A 15498-nucleotide genomic window follows, 5' to 3' on the forward strand; every position below is an offset into this window, starting at 1 on the left:
AATTCACAATTTTCTGTATTCGGAGTACACTCAAACATTTTAAGCGTTGTTTTACAATTGACAGTTACAGCTGATTTCAGGATTGTATCTCAATTTGCTCTCCTTAAATATAAGTGATTTATTAAAGTCTCTGAATTGTTTATTCAAACTTTTCACCGCCAGGGCATAAAAACTACAATCCATCTCCTGAAATAGCCTAGCTGGGTGAGCATGTGCACTACGCTCGAGCTTTTTCCCTGGCTAAACTAGCTGGAGTATGCTAATTTTCATCCTCCTCCTCACCACTCTATTCCATTTTTTCAGCGTGCAAAGCTTGTTACGCACCTTGCATAAGGTATGTCTGAATACCAAGTACTGAGAAGTGCATAAGAAAAGCATACATTACCTAAGTCTGAATCGGGCCCTAAATGACAGCTTTCCCTGTTGGAGAGGACAATCATAGACAGAAGGGATAACCCAGTCACGTCACATGGGCTATAATGCTGAAGCATCCATTAGAACGTTCTGACCTCCAAATATGGTAGTGAGAGAGGATGGAACTAGGTGAAACTGGGCCAACGTTCTGCCAATTTTCTCATTTATGAAACATCTGATCTCAATAAATGTTTCTCTTCCAAAATCTAGAATGTTACGAACACAGGGCTCCCGAGTGGCGCAGCGGTCTAAGGCACTGCAGTCCCTGGTTCAAATCCAGGCTGCATCACATCCGTCCGTGATTGGGAGTCCCATAGGGCGGCGCACAGCGTCGTCCGGGTTTGGCCGTCATTGTAAATAATAATTTGTTCTTCACTGACTTGCCTAGTTAAATAAAGGTTAAATTAATAAAAGAAAAAAAATTCACCAGGTTTTATAGACTTGATGCTTTTCCAAAGTGTTTTTGTTTTGTGTCAAGGTCAAATTTTCATTTCAAAGAGGTCTGATTACCTCCAGGTATACATCACTATACTCTGAACAAAAATATAAACGCAACATGCAACATTTTTCTATGGTTTTACTGAGTTACAGTTCATATATGGAAATCAGTCAATTTAAATATTCATTAGCCTCTAATATATGGATTTCACATGACTGGGAATACAGATATGCATCTGTTGGTCACAGATAACTTTTTAAAAAAAGGTATGGGCGTGGATCAGAAAACCAGTCAGTATCTGGTGTGACCACAATTTGCCTCATGCAGGGGAATGTTCTCCCACTCCTCTTCAATGGCTGTGCGAAGTTTCTGGATATTGGCAGGAACTGGAACATGCTGTCATGCATGTCGATCTGTATATTCAAATTGATAAAATGCAATTGTGTTCGTTGTCCGGAGCTTATTATTTAATATTTTTATTCAACCTTTATTTATACAGGTTTTTCTCATTGAGATATATATGCATAAACAAACTTCAAATAAACTGCCTGCATCTAGAAAATGCTGATTTAAGACTTTCAGAATAGAGGTTCTCTCAGTTACAATCTGTGTGTCTACCAACAATTTTTGGGAAGCTGTGTATCTTTTATGCACTCCAAACCTTTCACTAATTGCCAAAATTTGGATGGATTATTTACATTTTGTGAAGTTGATTTAAGGTAGTGGTCTGCTTTTAGTTTTCGGTTCATAGCCACACCCAGATTTCAAAGATGTTTAAAAGCCACCCAATCATCCTCCGAACCAGACCCTCTTGCTTTAGCCCACATAGCATTTAATTCCCTTATGATTTTAGTAAACTCATCTGTAAACCAAGGGGTCTCTCTACCCTTAATCCTGAACTTTTTGAAAGGGGCATGCCTATTGCATAAATCCTGGAATGCGTTGTGGAAATAAGAAAAGGCACATAGGCATTAGCACAGTGATCACTTATGTCATTTGCAAAAATACCAGAAGCATTCAAATGATGAGGTGTATTGGTTAAGATCAAATCAAAGAGGATTCCAGAGAATACTTTATATTTAACCTAGTTACACTGTTGTCAATCTGATCGAGATTATAGGAACTGCATAGAATTTTGAGTTGATCAGAACTAGATGTTAATCAATCCTGATTCAGATCACCCATCAAGACAAACTCAGAGTTGACATGCTGCGATAACAATTCGAAAATACAATCCAGAGAGCCAGCAGTAACAGATCTAGGTCTAACAACAAGATTCAACAATATTTAAAGATGAGCCAAGGTTCAAAGACAGATATTCAAATTGCTTAGGTTTAGTAACAGTCAGAACGACCGCCTAGAACTTGTCTTTTACGTACACAGCAACACCACCACCCTTAGATTTACCATCTGCACGAAAAACTTTGTAACCATTTATGCCAATATTTTTGTCTGTAATAGATTTTTTTGAGCCAGCTTTCAGAAAGCATCAATACGTCAGGGTCGGCAGTTTTTATGCATATATTCACAAAATCAAGCTTCAGCAGGAAACTTCTTACATTCATATGCAGAAACTTCAGGCCACTCTAACTACTTAATTCGGCAGGGGTCAAAACGTCAGGACCTGGGTCAGCTGGCACATTTCCAGACAGTAGAAGCAGGAAGATAATGGCAAGTCTAGATCGGGGGTTACAACATTTGGATTTATAGACAGCACTTGAACGACAATCCACAGTCACCAGTCTTTAACGCCACATATTTCAGGATATGTGTAAAGTCCAGAGACATGGTTAAGTACCAAGATAACAGTGCAAGAGTCCGATTTCTCCCATGTTGTTTGGGAGAAATGTTCAGAGTTACATGTGGTCTGCAGCTGTGAGGCCGGTCGACAGTACGTACTGCCAAATGATCTAAAATGAGGTTGGAGGCGGTTTATGGTATCGAAATAAACATTAAATTCTTTGGCAACAGCTCTAGTGGACATTCTTGCAGTCAGCATGCCAATTGCACGCTCCTTCAAAACTTGAGACATCTGTGTTGTATGACAAAACTGCACATTTTAGAGTGACCTTTTATTGTCCCAAGCACAAGGTGCACCTGTGTTATGATCATGCTGTTTAATCAGCTTCTTGATATGCCACACCGGTCAGGTGGATGGATTATCTTGGCAAAGGAGAAATGCTCACTAACAGGGATGGTAACACATCTCTGCACAACTTTTTTGAGAAATAAGCTTTTTGTGCAAATGGAACATTTCTGGGATCTTTTATTTCAGCTCATAAAACATGGGACCAACACTTTACATGTTGAGTTTATATTTTTGTTCAGTGTAAATAACATTCCCACCCTAAGTATCAACAGTCAATCCAGTAGGGGCTGGAAACTATAGAGAGTTTTGATTGTTCAATAGCAACGGAATGTGGCGGAGTGCACAACAAAAGTTGAGAAGGGAGCAACTGCAGCCCACAATTCAGGGTGTTCCTGCATCTGCAGGAACCCCTCTTTATACTTCTATGGCCAATTCTTAAACTATGACTCCAGTACATAGGCGGGAGGCAGGGGCGCTACTCTACAGTAGATGGCAGTAATGCACCATAACATTGGATGCCAACCACAGATAAACCCCACAAAAGAAGAAGAGGCGGGGTATGGGGGGTGATAAGTGCCAGAATTAATCCTTGTGAAGATTCTGATACCTCTCACCACGTCACCTAATGTCTTCCTAGTGCCATAAAATACCGCCATGAATTAACATGGACTGTCAATGGAGACAAGTTTCAAACTGCCGACGCGTTCACGTCATTTTCATGTCACGTGACATGTACGTTAGGTAGACGTAGTGTTCATGTCGTTTAACGTGGCACTGACACGTCACGTGTCAGTTTCCTTGTAAGTTTATTATGAAAAATCATACCATGAATGCATTAAAAACATCTACATGTACATGATTTTGTAAAGATATGATATTGCCAAAGTAATCTAATCAATTTCATTTGTCAATTTAGCTAAAATAGGCCTATCACCTCAAAACAAAAATGATTAGGCTAGTTGATATCGCAGCCAGCGACCATTACTGTGTAGATATGCCTATTTCTCACATCAATACAGACACTAGGGCTTCTTTGTTGGAGGGAGGCCTACTCAGAAATAAGAGGTAGCCTAGGTCTCTAGTGGTGCATTCAAAACAACTCGGAACTCGGCAATCTCTGACTTCCGACTTCAGTGCGTTCAAGAAAACTTTTATTTTTTACGGTCATCCAACTCGGAATTCTAATTAAAAAACTCTGCCATCTTTCTCTGACCTGAAAATCACTTATGTCAAGATTTGACCTCGTTTTTTCCCCCAGTTCCCCAGATTAACAAACAATCACTGTCACCATGCAATCCTTAGGCTATACATTTCTGTGGAGATGTGTTATGGTTAAAAGCAGGGCTCAAATTGATGGGGTATGTGAGGATAGAGGCCTAACCCTTGTTATAGAGACAGTAAAAAAGCATATGCTACCCCTTGTTTGCTTAGCCTTAGAAAAACAACGGTCCAGATTATATAAAGCGCTCTAGGCTATAACAACGATTAACTCCACGATTATTTCCGCACAGTCTACTAGCCTATTGAAGGTCTTGCTCAGCCTCAACATCACAGGAAAATGTGGTAGGTTTACTAAATGCTCCGCAATTTAGAATATTAGTGGTAGGCTTTGCCTACCACAAAATACCAAAAAGATAGAATCGGTATGGGTCTATGCATAGACCAAACAACTTAACAGATAAAAACGTTTTTATTCAGGAGAATTCCATTGAATCAGGCTATTCATTTCAGTGCAGTTGCGTTCTTACGCATAACTTTAGCCTAAATGGAACCGAAAACACCCCAGCCTGTTTTGATCACAGATCATGATGAACATTTCAGCTGTTTGAAATTGATTTAGCCCACAATCGCCTACAGATTTTATACACATGAAGACCTATATTTAATCTGGATTTGACAAATAATAGCCTGACTAGGATCCTGACTTTTCCCCACGTTATATTTGTTACCAATTAGGTTAAATGTAGTCCTATTAATAAGCTTTTGTTTTCCTATTCATTTGCATAGGCTAACCATTGCGATTAATGTTATTTACCATCTTCTGCTTTTTATGAATAAACATGCATCAGGGTAAAATATAATATAACATTAATGTTACTTACCTTACAGATCAAAGTCAGCTAATTTCCAAATCACGTCTAAAGTGGTTTGAACTATGAAATCTCAACACGAGGTAGAGAAGTCACCTCCCAGACAATCACTGGTACGGCTGATTAGCTGTCCAATGTAAAGTATCTACAATACCGGTCAAAAGGTTTGAGAACACCTACTCATTCAAGGTTTTTTTAAATTTATTTTTACTATTTTCTACATTGTAGAATAATAGTGAAGACATTAAAACTATGAAATAACACATATGGAATCATATAGTAACCAAAAAAGTGTTAGCCATCCCATCTGATTTGGGCTTAGCGGGACTATCATTTGTTTTTCAAAAGGACAATGACCCAACATACCTCCAGGCTGTGTAAGGGCTATTTTACCAAGAAGGAGAGTGATGAGTGCTGCATCAGATGACCTGGCCTCCACAATCTCCTGACTTCAACCCAATTGAGATGGTTAAAGAAAGTCAGACCGCAGAGTGAAGGAAAAGCAGCCAACAAGTGCTCAGCATATGTAGGAACTCCTTCAAGAGTGTTGGAAAAGCATTCCAGGTGAAGCTGGTTGAGAGAATGCCAAGAGTGTGCAAAGCTGTCATCAAGGCAAAGGGTGGCTATTTGAAGAATCTCAGGGGCACACTCCCAACACTCAGACATTATTTACAAAAGATGCATTTCTGTTTAGTGAGTCCGCCAGACCATAGGCAGTAGAGAAAAACTATTTACAACGCTTATTGAGAACGGCCAGTTTCAAATGACGCAACAATCAGCATTTGAGCTGGCCACACTTTTTTCAGAAACGATTTACATGAACACAGTCCTTACAAAGTTATGTCCAGAATGTGAGCAGTTTATTTTTGGATGCAATGTTCAGATATTCACAGAGGTATCTACAGCATAACAATCATCCTAACCGGAAAAATGTAGGCTACATTTGTCCTAGCGCTAACTGAGGAACGATTGACGCAACACAAGCGGTCATATTTTCTAACTCTCGGCTGACATAAACTACAATATTAATTAGCTAATAGCAATTACTATGTATAATTAATCACATCACGGGTGAGCTCACCGTTGATCAAAATAATTGAGTAAAACACTTTCTAGAAATCAAAAGTAATCCGACGATGATTACTTTCAGCGTGCAGTCATGCTTTTTTTTCCTCACAGAAACCAAAGACATTAAGACAAGATGAATTTGGTCTGTTTATAGTATGCATGTTGAAGAGGTGTGTCGTCTACCATCGTTCACATCCCACCATTCACTGCCTGAAGTAAAAAAAAAAAAATTGTGAACCCTTACTCACCTCATTTTGTTATAGCATCTTTGGTCCGACAGACGATTACGTGAAACCCAGAATGCATTGTGTCAACAAACATGGCTCCACACACATATAATTAGCTTAGCTGGAATTAGCTTAGCTCATCATAATCAGTACAACCTTCAAAAAGTATTTTACACACACACACTATGTGCCCATTACAATCTATACAAGAATCGGAATGCATGATTTATCATCGGTAATTGAAAAACATGAGAATAATACAGTAAATATATCAATAACTACCACACAAAACATTTTCTGATAGTGATTTATTGATACAAATGACACGTGCAGGCAGTCAATCATGTAACCTCTCACTCCCACTCTGAGCCATTCAGGGTTGTTGTTTATGTATGTAGCTAATGAGCTAAGCTGTAGCATTAGCAATGTCTTTCAAAAGGAGAAATTCTGACAATGCGTCAAAGTCAGGAATCAGATTCGGACAGTGAGGAGCTGCCGCCCCCCCCCCAGCCATTGAGAACCCTGAATCTGAGGACCCCTTGACAAAGTTCCAGTTCCCATTCAAGATGCTGGTGGTGATGGAGGCACACCGATAGTGGATGAAGTACAGGAGTTCTGTGGTAGCTGGAAGGCTGCCAGCCATTTCACCCCTCCTGGCCCTGCTGTTTGCTTTGATGAGTCCCAGTCTGGAGTGCAACGCCCCTTGCCATTGCCATCTGAGGCAGAGTGCTTCAAGTTGTTTCTGACAGAGGAGCTGGTGGGAGACATAGTAGAGGAGACCAATCACTATGCCTTGGAGCTATAGGAGAAGAGAGAGCCAGGAGTGGGGGGACAACCACCATTAGTGAAATGTATACCTTCCTGGTGACAGTCCTTCTCATGGGGATAGTAAAGAACTCCCTAAGAGAATACTGGAGCAGAGATCCTATGTTTGCAACTCCCTTCTTTGCCACCCTCTTTTCCCAAGACTGCATTTCATCAACAATGCTACTGCCATCCTAAATGACCCGTTATACAAAATAGGAAATGACAACAGCTGGCAGTAAAGTGGCATGACAAACATGACACCCATGTCCTCTCCACTGTCCATACAGCAACCAAGTCGGCCACAGGGAAGGTGGACCACCTGACGGGAGAGAGAAAGATCAAACCTGACTGCGTGCTTGACTATAACCTCAAAATGGGGGAAGTGGATAAGGAAATACAACAAGCCAATACTTCTCTGATTAGCATTTAGCATTGTTTTACAGAGCTAATAGAAGAATGTAACTAGCTACATAAGCACGATTGAATATAACAACATAAAGGTTATGAAATTAGTAATGTTACCTCGCGTGTCCACGGTTATAAGGAATATATACAAATATATTATGCTCCATACTGAGTGAGCTACAGTAGAAACGATATAACACGACATATAGAAACTATTATAATGTAATAAGGCTTACTTTGATAGAAACACAGTCTGGATTTGAACATGGGTGTCTGTAGTGACGCCTCTAGCACTGAGACGCTGTTCCTTACAGCTGCGCCACTTGGGAGTCATAAGGCCAGAGTAGCTTCAAAATACAACACATGCTAATACTTCTCTGACGCAATTAGCATTGTTTTCCTGAGCTAATAGAAGAATGTAGCTAGCTACCTAAGCGTTGAGTATAACACCATAAAGGTTATAAAATGAGTAACGTTACCTTGCATGTCTGCAGTTATAAGCAATATACACATAAATATTATGCTACAGTAGAAACTATTATAACGTAATAAGGCACTTACTTTGATAGAAACGCACACATCTCCAAAGTTATTATTGGTAACGAAGGCAACAGATGGAAAATGTGAACACGTGTGTGCAGGACGGGAGATGAGCAAATGTCTGCAGACTTGAACTGCACTAACAATTAGGAAGATTTTGGGGAATTTTGTCCGGGTCAGAAATGACAAAAAAAATGAATGAATTAAAAATGACTACTTTTATGTGAATGAATGAGGCAGAACACACCTCAACTCCAACTGTTCTTAGAAAATAAAACTTGTTAGAAAATGATTTTGAAATAGACAAATTGAAAACAGCCTATAAATAAAAACAGGCTGTTTGCCTTGGTTTGAGGGCAGCGCGGATTAAACGTACTGTTGCGTAACAATCACATTCTGGAATGGAGAGAACGTTCTAACATCACGTGCATAAAAAAACTCATGCTGCGGCGACGGTTAGAGATATTTGGAACTCATGCATGAAAGGGTTTAAGTAGTACTTTAAAGTATTTTTACACCACTGCCTTTTCTAATGTATCAAGTGTATATGTTTATCCTGTGTTATCATTTAGTTAACTAGTAAATAAATAATTAAACCAATTTGTGTAGTACTAACTCATAAGTAAGGCTGGGATTTTTGCAGATGCAGGAGGTTACGACTGTTCAGAATGATGATGAGGTTATGATTAATACGTTGACTGTTTTATGGATGTGATAGGTAAAGGCCTTTAGAGTTTAATTTGGGTAACTCTTTAAACAACCACTCTCGTGGTGCCGCAAATCCTAACGAGTTAATTGTTACATGATTAATTTAAATCGGGTAACAATTAGACATAGTTAGTTGATTAGATAAACAACAGTCATCAGATTAATGAAAGTAAAGACAGCTCCATTCCACAGAGGGTTCTACATGGAACCAAAAATACTTCTACCTGGAATTAAAAAGTGTTCTCCTTTGGTGACAGCCAAAGAACCCCGTTGGAACCCCTTTCTCAAAGAGTGTACTCAACAAGTTTAGCCTGTTAAGTTTACACCATTTAATTATGTACTCAAACATCTGCCTGGTATTCCATCACTATCTCCTTTGCCATCTTCTCATGTTTTTTCATGGAACTCCATCCATACACGACTGAAGCATCTTGTTAACATTTCAGGCCTTGGATGGATAATGTTGCAATGGGATGGCCACAGAGGTATGCATGTACAGTCCTTTTCAGTGTGGCGGCAAATTCATTGAATAGGAGAAGAGGATGTTGTTGCTTGTGGAAAGAGAGCAATGTGGGTAGAACAGCTACAGTGACACTGATTGGTTGCTCTGGCTCATCACTTCTTGACTAAAAGAAAGATAGATTTATAAATTAGTTAGACCATGCCATAGTTCAACAGCTGAAAAGCCTTCATTAACATACTCCCAGATATAGCAAGACATTCAGTGTTCACTGAATGAAGTAGCCTACCCATCCCCATTTATAATTTAATTCATCAATGAAATAAATGATACTATAGCACATTCAATTACATTATTATTGTAGACTATAGGCCACTCCTCTACCTACCTTGTACAATACTGTAATCATTGAATGAAGTAGCAAGACATTCAGTATTCACTGAATGAAGTTGCCTACCCAGCCACATTTCCAATTTAATTTATCAATTAGATAAATAAAACAAACACATATAGTTACATTATTGTAGAATAGGCTATTCCTGTATCCACACTATATTAGGATACCATTATGATTTCATTGGTCTTGTCAGGCATGATTTTAAGGTCTTCGATCGAAGTTGTATGTTATACCTCGTTCCCTTCAGTGAAAAGTAGTTCTGCATCCCCCATTCAATTCAGTTTGAGAGTGAATGTGTAGGCCTAGTGACAATTACGTTATTATTGTACACTAGCCTACTCCCCTCTCGACACAGTAAATAATATTGCCTATGTGCTTTTGACAATGCGTTATCAACTCGTTATCAAGAAAAAGTAAAAAAAAATAAACCAAATTTGCCTTAACACAGTAGACCAATTGGATCAAGGACATCTTGGTAATTCTTTTCATTGTCTCTAAGGAAAGTATCTGGGGCAGACACTTGAAAATCGCGTCTGCTGCTTGTAAAAAATAATAATAATAATAATAATAATAATAATAATATCTGTGTCACCACTGAGCTCTCAAATACTGTGCCTGTCTCTCACTCTATGAACTGTCACTGCTATCTGGATTCCTTGGGACGTTCCTACCCTGAACCCTAAACCTTAACCAACACTAAACTTAACCATTTTACATTTATACTTGATTGAGGAATGGACATCCCAAAGATCCTGAAATAGCATGGACCCTTTGGGAAAGCCTATGAACTCCTCTATTTGACTGAAAGCCATGGACACAACTCTGACCACGACTCCATTTTGTTGCTCCCAGCCTATAGACAGAAACTAAAACAGGAAACGGCCGTGCTCAGGTCTGTTCAACGCTGGTCGACCAATCAGATTCCACGCTTCAAGATTGCTTCGATCACGTTGACTGGGATATGCTCCGCATAACGTTGGACAAAAACATTGATGAATACACTGATTTGGTGAGCGAGTTTATTAGCAAGTGCATCGGTGATGTTGTACCCACAGCGACTTAAAACCTTCCCCAACCAGAAACCGTGGATTGATGGCAGCATTCGCGCAAAACTGAAAGTGCAAACCACTGCTTTTAATCAGGGCAAGGCGACCGGAAACATGACCGAATACAAACAGTGTAGCTATTCCCTCCGCAAGGCAATCAAACTAGCTAAGCGTCAGTATAGAGACAAAGTAGAGTCACAATTCAACGGCTCAGTCACGAGAGGTATGTGGCAGGGTCTACAGCCAATCACGGACTACAAAAAGAAAACCAGCCCCGTTGCGGACCACGATGTCTTGCTCCCAGACAAACTAAACAACTTCTTTGCTCGCTTTGAGGACAATACAATGCCACCGACACGGCCCGCTACCAAAACCTGTGGGCTCTCCACTGCAGCCAACGTGAGTAAAACATTTAAACGTGTTAACCCTCACAAGGCTGCCGGCCCAGACGGCATCCCTAGCCGCGTCCTCAGAGCATGCGCAGACCAGCTGGCTGGTGTGTTTACGGACATATTCAATCAATCCTTATCCCAGTCTGCTGTTCCCACATGCTTCAAGAGGGCCACTTTTGTTCCTGTTCCCAAGAAAGCTAAGGTAACTGAACTAAATGACTATCGCCCCATAGCACTCACTTCAGTCATCATGAAGTGCTTTGAGAGACTAGTCAAGGACCATATCACCTCCACCCTACCTGACACCCTAGACCCACTCCAATTTGCTTACTGCCCCAATAGGTCCGCAGACGACACAATCACAATCACACTGCCCTAACCCATCTGGACAAGAGGAATACCAAGAATGCTGTTCATCGACTACAGCTCAGAATTTAAACACCATAGTACCCTCTAAACTCATCATTAAGCTCGAGACCCTGGGTCTACAAAGACCAAAGTCTAGCAACATGTCGGAGGAGATAGCAAAAGCTCAGGTTGCCCAGGCCGGCGGAGATACAATCTTCGGCAAAATCATTCGCAAGGAGATTCCTGCAAAAAAATAAATATAAAATATGAGGATCTGCCTTTTTACTGAAGTTGCTGGGAAATGACTAACAACACAGCTCTTAGCTCCCTCTGTAGATGCCTACTGGACAACTTATTTGTATTGCTCTTAAATCTTTTTAATGAATTTTAATCTTAACACTTTGTTCTAGCTAGCCATTTGTGTAGGTAGCTATCAAGTAAACACAATGATGGTCTCGACCCCACCCTGTGCAACTGGGTCCTGGACTTCCTGACGGGCCACCCCCAGGTGGTGAGGGTAGGAAACAACATCTCCACCCCGCTGATCCTCAACACTGGGGCCACACAAGGGTGCGTTCTCAGCCCTCTCCTGTACTCCCTGTTCACCCATGACTGCGTGGCCATGCACGCCTCCAACTCAATCATCAAGTTTGCAGATGACACTACAGTGGTAGGCTTGATTACCAACAACGACAAGACGGCCTACAGGGAGGAGGTGAGGGCCCTCGGAGTGTGGTGTCAGGAAAATAACCTCACACTCAATGTCAACAAAACAAAGGAGATGATCGTGGACTTCAGGAAACAGCAGAGGGAGCACTCCCCTATCCACATCGACGGAACAGTAGTGGAGAAGGTGGAAAGTTTTAAGTTCCTTGGCGTACACATCATGGACAAACTGAAATGGAATGCACCCACACAGACAGCATGGTGAAGAAGGCTCAGCGGCGCCTCTTCAACCTCAGGAGGCTGAAGAAATTTGGCTTGTCACCAAAAACACACAAACTTTTACTGATGCACAATTGAGAGCATCCTGTCGGGCTGTATCACCGCCTGGTACAGCAACTGCTCCGCCCACAACTGTAAGGCTCTCCAGAGGGTAGTGAGGTCTGCACAATGCATCACCGGGGGCAAACTACCTGCCCTCTAGGACACCTACACCACCCGATGTCACAGGAAGGCCAAAAAGATCATCAAGGACAACAACCACCCGAGCCAATGCCTGTTCACCCCGCTATCATCCAGAAGGCGAGGTCAGTACAGGTGTATCAAAGCTGGGAGAGAGAGACTGAAAAACAACTTCTATCTCAAGGCCATCAGACTGCCATCACTAACATTGAGTGACTGCTGCCAACATACTGACTCAAATCTCTAGCCACTTTAATAATTAAAAATTTGATATAATAAATGTATCACTAGCCACTTTAATCAATGCCACTTTATATAATGTTTACATACCCTACATTTCTCATATGTATATACTGTACCATCTACTGCATCTTGCCTATGCCGTTCGGACATCGCTCATCCATATATTTGTATGTACATATTCTTATTCATTCCTTTACACTTGTGTGTATAAGGTAGTTGTTGTGAAATTGTTAGATTACTTGTTAGATATTACTGCATGGTCGGAACTAGAAGCACAAGCATTTTGCTGAACTCGCATTAACATCTGTTAACCATGTGTATGTGACCATTTTTTATTTTTATTTGATTCATTGGTTGTCTGATGTAGACTACTGGGAACTGGTAACAACACAGTCTGTGATTGGCTAACAACATTTAGATCTGTATACAGCGAGATATGATAACATACCATGCCATGAGGTGCTGAGGGAAAGACAGATAACCTATAGATTGGACATAATATTTTCTAGGCAAATAGCGATAACAGAAATACACAAGCCGTAGGCTACACTATAGCTCAAAGTGGCTACTTTGGAATGTCAGCTTGCATGGAAAAAAACTGTACAGTTCTAACATTTATGGTTTAATTAATATAAATATAAAAACTATGCCCCTTATGACTTTCATTGACACGCAGGCGTCACGCAGACGTTAGTAGGGCGTTGGCATGATGACATGTTAGTTACACGCAGGCATTAGTAAGGCATTGGTGTCATGTCATGTCATTCAGTCCCGGGGTCCCGTGTGGCTCAGTTGGTAGAGCATGGTGTTTGCAACGCCAGGGTTGTGGGTTCGATTCCCACGGGGGACCAGTACGGAGAAAAAAATGTATCAAATGTATGCATTCACTACTGTAAATTGCTCTGGATAAGAGCGTCTGCTAAATGACTAAAATGTAAATGTAAAATGTGACATCCACACTGTGGCAGGGTTGCCTACGCTTAATTCTGGCACATATCACCCCCCCATAGCAGGGCGACAACAGTAGCTAGCTATAGGTAGTGTCTTTTGCCCATGCCTGTCGGGCACTGTTCTCCCGCAGGAACGCCACAAATTGCGGGCTGCAGTTGCACACTATTGCAAAAGTTCAGCTATCCCCAACTTTGGTCCTGCCCTGTACATGCTCACATCGCCCAATGGTCCCCGCCAAGTCGCTTCCCTCCGCTGAAAATGAATGAGGCTCCGTTGTTTCATCTCCCCCAACGCGTTAAAAGGATCTCTGACAATAATACAAAAAAGTGTTGTGGTGCTGCCACACTTGAATGAAAAGTGCTGTGGCAAATGCTTCCTTGGCACACGTGTTCCGGCTGCCCGGCGTTGAAGTGGCTATTATGTATACAGGTCAGATTAAGAATAATCTGTGAAATAACGCCATAGAAATAGTGATAGGTTCACACGCCATAAACATGTCCAGCGATTCATGGTGATTACTTTAAAGCGGGCAACCCAATTCATGAAATATATTAATAGCCAGTGGCGATTTTAGCATGTAAATCTTGGTGGGGCAAAAAAAAAAAAAGTGCGATGCATGCCAGCAAAGCCACTACACAACACTAAACAATACATGAATTGCACTATAACGGTGACAAACGGTGCCCTCAAACTGTTAGGGTCTACATAAAGCTGTCCAAACAGCAGTCCCAACACCTTACCACTGCTACACCTGGCTTTCAGCGGAGCCTTGTCTGTCAGCGTAACAGTTCATTCAGCCTCATTTACTGCCTTGTAAAAAAACATAGCTGATATGACTGACTTGCTTAAATAAATGTGGTTTCTACTGACATTTGAGATGTACAAACTATGGCATAAGGGTCGACAAGCGGGTAAGAGGCAATACATAATTTCGTTTAAGACAATGAGTGAGCGATGGCGGATGTAGTCAATATAACTATTTGCTCAGCACTTTTGAAATGTACAGCAACGGAATTCAGAACATGGGCCGTTCTTAGTGTACTATTTTCAGTAGCACTGTCAAATGTGTACAAAAAAAGTTTGCAAACAAGCACACACCTGAAAATAGACCAAATTAATAGGGTGAGGCACATGGGCTACAAACAGCTTACTACACAACATACACTTAGTATTACTTTCTTAGCTACAGTATTCATATCTCTCTGGCATCCTACATCATTTATGAAGCAGCATAAGACATTTTTGGACTCACATTGTTGTGATGTGCTTGGACAGGAAAGTGACGCGGCCGTCCTTCGTGTGCAAATTTTGTCATCAAAGTGAAAGATGCCGGATTTCCAATGACGAGCTGAATGACTCTTCAACGCTTATTTTCACAGTCATAGCTCGTTTTTACCGAGTTCCCAGTTGTCTTGAACTCACAGTTAGCCACTGATGCCTTCCAAACCACTCATTGTTGAATTTGCGATTTCCAACCTGTTGCGTAATGTTTCTGTCCAATGGCCGATGAGCACCAATACGTTTTATCTCTAATTTCTCTTCATATGACAAAGATTGAAAATGATTTGACAGTAGATTGCCGACTTGATTCATGGTGATGACTGCTAGCTTGCTAGCTAAGATTTTGAAAGGACGAAGTTGACATGATCAGTCCAATCAAAGCTACAGTGGATATAACGTGATTTGATGTCATTCTCTGTGGCCAATGACCTTGAGCCTTCTTGGATGGGCTCTTCTAATATAACTCTA

Source organism: Salmo salar, chromosome 10 (assembly GCF_965601325.2).
Source record: "Salmo salar chromosome 10, fSalSal1, whole genome shotgun sequence".
NCBI classification, from domain to species: Eukaryota; Metazoa; Chordata; class Actinopteri; order Salmoniformes; family Salmonidae; genus Salmo; species Salmo salar.